The sequence below is a fragment of the Arachis ipaensis genome, chromosome B03, assembly GCF_000816755.2.
Source record: "Arachis ipaensis cultivar K30076 chromosome B03, Araip1.1, whole genome shotgun sequence".
NCBI classification, from domain to species: Eukaryota; Viridiplantae; Streptophyta; class Magnoliopsida; order Fabales; family Fabaceae; genus Arachis; species Arachis ipaensis.
Window position 1 is genome coordinate 121,736,994 of NC_029787.2, and position 6,708 is coordinate 121,743,701.

The window sequence follows — 6,708 nt, forward strand, 5'->3', positions numbered from 1 at the left end:
TATTTGAGTTAATTTTCTATTATCTTTTTAATATTTTTATAAAATTACATGTTGGTGTACTTTGCATTGGATACACATCTTAGATATACATATACATTTGTTACGGATTCGGCCCACGGATCCCACACCTGGAACAGTTTCTGAATTCAGTTATTCGGGTTCGACCCGCTTCGCCCTTCTAGAAGGTCCGAGACCGGCTCACTAGAGCTTCTAACCAACAATCAAATTCAAATACCTCCCTTATCTTCATCACCTATATAAAGGGGAGCTCCAGGCCCCTTTAGGTATGTCATTCACTCTACACACCTTATACCTCTCAGATCCATTCTGACTTGAGCGTAGGAGTGTCTTTGCAGGTACCACCCCCAATTGCTCCAGTCAAATAATCCGGCATCCGCTTCGACCCGCAAGTTCTCGATCCATCTCTCAACCCGTACCGGAAACATCCAGTACAACATTATATATATTTTTCTTTTTATATGATATTGTTATATCGTTTTTATTACCATCTTTTTTTTTTCCGTTGATATTAAAGTACGTCCGTTGAAAAGTATAATGGGCTATTATTGCGTTCAAATAGTACTAGAAATGAAAAATATAGGTAAACACCCCCTGACACATAAAGCCAATTTTCTCTTGCTCTCTAATAATTCCATTTTTAGTTTCCCTTCTTGTAAGGAAATTTTGGTACATTAAGCCGTTTTGAGCATATGCTCTAATTAACTTTTGACTTTTCCTTTTACCCTCTGCCTTTTTCATATTTAACCATGCTCCACCAACTCTACGAACTACTTTATATGAACAAACATAACACTTGTGAGTGGTTTTCATCATTTTTCACTTTCACAATCCGTCTGTGAGAGTTCCAAGCACAAAATCCTTTACTTTTTTGTGAGGTCCTCCAACTCTCATTGCTTCAAAAGATCTCGTGACACTTACGTTGATATTACTTTTCCAACCCCTTCTCTAAACTCCATTAAATAAAGGTCAACAAATAGTTTGGTAGTTTGAGAATGGAATAATTGTTAATTAGTTGATAAAGATGTCATACACATATGAATACTCCTTAAATAAACATGTTTGTCTGACAATAAAAAATAGGATAAAACAATCTTAAGGTATTTTATTTTATATTCCTTAATTATTATAGATATTAAATTAAATAAAATCATTTTAAATTATTATTTTTCTAGCATTATGGCTTCTTAAAGTGTTTTGGACTATTCGTATTTTGTATCGATATATATTTTATAAATTTCTAAATTTTGATGGCATACTTGTGTTATTTCAATTCTAATATTCTATGATCTTATTTAAACTATACATTATAAATGTTATATAATAATTTTTAAAAGTAAAGTATTATTTTTGTCTCCAACGTTTGGGGTAAGTCCTATAATTGTCCCTAACGTTTCATTCATCCTATTTACGTCCCCAACGTTCTAAAACTGATTCAATATGATTCTCCCATTAACTCCACTGACGGAACACTAACGGAGCTGCCTACGTGGACAGGACACGTTGGTAACCCCAAACGTGTGTATTGACACGAGTTTCCCTTCGTGCGTAATGTTTTCTTTAACCATACGAAACGCTTGCAATCAGAGGAGAGGAACAAAAAACGTAACACTTCACATTCAACCCACAGTCCCTGAACCCTATCGATTTTTGATCGCATGTTCTTCGCCCTCGATTACTAAGGAAGAAGACGGATTGAAGCGGCTTGGTGTGGTCTATATTCCCTACAGAGAACAGCATTGCCCCGTGTTGGTGGTACCAAGAACTTTGAAACGGCACAGAATGAAAAGGTATGTTGAATCAATGTTTTATTTTCATTTGAAGGGAATAGTTCATGCAAGTAAAGATGAGTATGCATAGGATTTCTGTGGTCGTTATGTTGTTGCTGTTGGGGTTTGGGGTTATTGATGTAAGTTTAATGTTTTGATTTACACTTTCTGCCCTTCACATTGATTACTGTGGTTTTATGATTTTTGAAACTTGTAATAGGAAAAGTAGCGGAAGACATGAGTAACTTTAGTGTAAAAATTTATCACCAAGGGAGGTTTCGGCTTACAGGAGGTGCTGTTAGGTATTTGGGTAGGGAGACGTCCATTGTAGACTACTGTGATGAGGATGAATGGAGTTTGATTGAGGTGTATGAAATAGTGAGTAGATAGGGATATTTGAAAAAGAATATCGCTGCGATGTGGTATAAAGCTGTGAATGCTGGGTTAGAGAAAGGATTGACCATGCTTTAAAATGACAAAGATGCAATGGATATGGCAAGAATTGAGGTGAAGGATGATATGGTTGAGGTTTATGTTGTTCACAAGACAAGTGAAGTGGGAGAAGATGTGCAACCTGGGCAAATTACTGCTCTTGCTGAAAGAAGTGATGAGGCTGGGCCTGGCCCAATTGTTGTGTATGAAGGCCTAGTTGTTGGGCTTGGGTCAAAGGCAGCTACTGATGGGCCCACTGAAGTGGATGAGGTTGGATCCATTAGTGAGGGATCATGTGAGGATGGTAGGGGTTGTGCTGCTGTTGAAGAAGAGGAGGAGTTTAGTGAGACCTCTGATGATGATGACTATGAACCTAGGGGGAGTGAAAGTTCATGGAGTTCTGATTCAATTGCTAAGAATGCATCATATCACAGTCTTGATAGTCTTGACTTTGGTGACAGTGATGATGACAGGGAGGGTGCTGAAGGGTTAGTTGATGTGAACATCACGGAAGAGGGGGAAAAAGAGTCTATACCTAGTCAGTCACAGGGTCAATCTTCACAACTAGCTGCACCAAATGTTGGAAACGAAAAAATTGTAGGGAGATTTGGTGATAAGGATGCAGGTTACAATAGTGAGAATTTTCTAGATATTCCATTGAGTGATGATGAAGATTACATGGGAAAGAGGTACCCGATTCACAGGCCCTTGAAGAACATGAGTGAATACAAGTGGGAGGTGGGAACCTTGTATGTGTCAAGAGAGGAGTTCAAAGAATGTGCCACTGCATATGCTGTCAGTAGTGGAAGGAGTCTTAGATTCTCTAAGGTGGATCTGAAGAGGGTTAAAGTGGAGTGTGTGGAGGGCTGTGAGTGGTACGCATACTGTGGAAAGATGAAGCATGAGCGAAGCTGGCAGTTGAAGAGCTGTAACAACAAGCACAACTGCTCCAGGGAGTTGAAGATTGGAATCATGCATGCAAAGTGGCTGAGTAAAGTTTTTCTGAACAAAATTGCTGAGAACCCGAAGATTAAGTTAACCACACTAATGAGGAAAGCATACACAAAGTGGAATGTGGAGTTGACCAAATCTAAGGCTTCCAGGGTCAGACAGTTTGCTCTGGATGAGGTGCAGGGGACATACATAGAGCAGTATAGAAGGTTGTATGACTACTGCCATGAGTTGTTTAAGACTAACCCTGGGTCATCAGTGCATTTGAAAGTCCAGAGGCCTCCTAAGTTTGCTTCTGAAAGACCAGTGCCAGGGGTAAATTTAAGACCCAGATTCGAGAGGATCTATGTGATGTTAGATGCCTGTAGGAGGAGTTTCATGGCTTGCAGGCCAATGATTGGGTTGGACGGCTGTTTTCTGAAAACACCATATGGAGGCTGGCTCCTAACTGCAATAGGTTGGGACCCAAACGATCAAATCCTGCCGATAGCATACGCAGTTATTGAAGCTGAAACGAAGGACTCATGGACATGGTTTCTCCAGCATCTATGTGATGAACTGGGAGTTGACAAGATCAGGACCTGCACCTTCATGTCTGACCAACAGAAGGTACATGTCTTTTTCTCTACCCCTTAATGTACAAGTATTGTAGTTAGCATTGAATAATCTATACTCGTCCTTTGTGTATTCATAACAGGGTTTAGTGCCAACTTTTGAGGAGTTTCTGCCTGGGATTGACCATAGATTTTGTGTTAGACATCTGTATGCAAATTTCAAAAAGAGATATCTAGGGATCCAGTTGAAGATATTGAGTGAGATACAAAAGGTGGATCAAGGAGCATACAACTATCTAATGGAGATACCGACAAAATACTGGTGTCGTCATAGGTTTGTGTGTAGACCTAGGTGTGACAGTTTAGTTAACAATATGTGTGAAGTGTTTAATTCTGTTCTGGTTGAGGCTAGGGAGAAGCCAATAGTGACTATGATAGAGGATATCCGGGTTTATATAACGAAACGCTGTGCTGACAATAGGGATAGGATAATGCCTTACAACAGAGATGTGTTACCACGTATTAGAATTAAAGTAGAAAAACAAGCTGAACTAAGTGGGAATTGGGTGAGTGTGTATGCTGGACGTGATAGATATGAGGTGGTTAGCATTCAGGGGGGAAGAAAAAATTTGTGGTGGATCTTAGGAATCACGAGTGCTCGTGTAGGAAGTTTCAACTGTTTGGGATTTCTTGTGCACATGCGATGACTTGTATAAGAAAAATGTGCTTCAACGTCGATACCTATGTGGCTGACTACTATAAGAAGGCTGCATACATCTTCTGCTACCAACATGTTGTGTTCCCTGTTAATGGACCCAACCTCTGGGACAGAACTCAATTCGATGATGTGTTGCCTCCCACTTATAGAAAACCTATTGGAAGGCCAAAGAAGAAGAGGACACGAGCTGCTGATGAGCAATCAAATAGGTTTGGACTGTCTCGTGAAGGATAGCAACAAAAGTGTTCCTATTGTTTATGCTCTGGTCATAACAAAAGGAGTTGTCCAAAGAAGTGCAAAGTCACCCCAACTCCTGCTGTAAGACTATCTCATTCATAATTTGTTGTTGTGCTTACTTGTGTCTTCATCATTTTGGTCATTCAATTATTTGCTGCTCTGTTTTGTGCGCAGGTTAACATTGCTGCTAATTCTACTTCAAAGGGGAGGTCACGGAGAGGGGTTAGAAAAGTGTCAGACTCTTTGTTAAGACAGCTTCTAGTAAGACTACTGAGAGTGAAAATAGGAAGCAAAAGGGAAACAATAACAAACCATCCTCACACCCAAAGAGAAAGTCAGCTGCCAGCTCCCAGCAATCACAAGCTTTTTCGAAAAGGGCTAAAGTGGATCATTCACAAACTGCTTCTGCACCAGCCCCCAACAACTCCAAGGGTTCTGCCAAGCCCAGTGAAGAAGGTCACCCAGTCCCAGCTTAGGTTCAGGGCCAAGATTCCACCAACAGCATGGAAGAATGTGGAGTGATTTACTGACACTTGTGAATTTCTATGACTTGTGATGCTTTTTGTATTTTGCATTTTGTATCATGTTACAAACTATGGTTGTTGGTTTCACTTTTTGTATCTGGAGGTGCTGCTACTTCAAAAACAATGTTTAGCATCTAGGTTGATTTATATTTTCAGTTGTTTGACATCTACATAACATCTATGTTGGTTAAGTTCTGAATTATTGCCTAAATAGGCCTAATGTTAAGGTTAATCCTTTATGTTATTGCTGGGTCACTGTCTCATTTAATCATATCAGCAGATAGTTACTTCAATAATGTTACATGACAATGTAAATTGAACACATAAAATTGGGCAACAATGAAGTTTTATTCAAAATCATGCAATCAACAACTTACATTTGATCCAACTCAATCCCTACAGCCACACCCCAAAATACATACAACATATTGCCAAGACATTACACTAGCGACTATGTTCTGCAGTCTTATTGCAGAAAAAACCTCCTATTTCTTGTCAATGACAATTTTTCACACAATAAAATCATAGCATATGTCCATCCAACCAGAGCAACTGCTACTGCCATTGTCAACATCCTCTCAACTGTTTTCACTTTACCCTTCAAGCCTGTGATTTTTCTTTTCAATCGAGCAACTTCTGGCTCCTTTTCCGCCTACACAAAGTACCCACACTCTTCTCCAATCTAGACCAAACCAAAACAAAATTTTAATCAGATAATCAAACAACATTCACCCCCATCAATTACATTTTCTACTTACCCCATAGTTAACACAGCCATAAAACCTCCGTCCAAGATTCTCTGCCGTTGATGAAGTCGCAAGCACTGGCCTCTCCCCACAATAACAAGTTGTTCTCCGTCGCCTTCCTTGACTGCTGTTTCGACCCGAAGCACTGCTACTACGCACCGCCTGGGAGCCCTGCGAAGCCATGGAGTCACCCACGACTGCAACAGAGACGGCGATGGTGAGAAGAAGAAGCTCAAGAGGGGCATTCTCAAATTAGGGTTCACCCTTTTAAATTAGTATTTCCTTTTTTTTTAATTTCTCAGTAACGGTCACAAAGAAAAATGTTTGCCACAGTAGACAAAGTTAGCCACGTAGGCAGCTCCGTTAGTATTCCGTCAATGGAATTAACGGGAAGATCACATTGAATCAGCTTTGAAACGTTGGGGACGTAAATAGGACGAATGAAACGTTAGGAACAATTATAGGACTTACCCCAAACGTTGGGGACAAAAATAATACTTTATTCTAATTTTTAATGTTCAAACAACATTATTCCCATTTCTTGTGACTTGAGGTACAACCAAGAAAGCTATTTAAGGCTTGGTTGTGTAACGATTTCAGGTCATCATCAAAGGTTTTAATCACCAACCACAACCAGAAGTTAACATCAAAATGGAATACACTTCAATGGAAAAATTGTAAAAAATGCCATTGGTGTATTAATTCTCAATAATGCTAAATATATACCAAAATTAATCATTAAAATTAATTATTAATGTA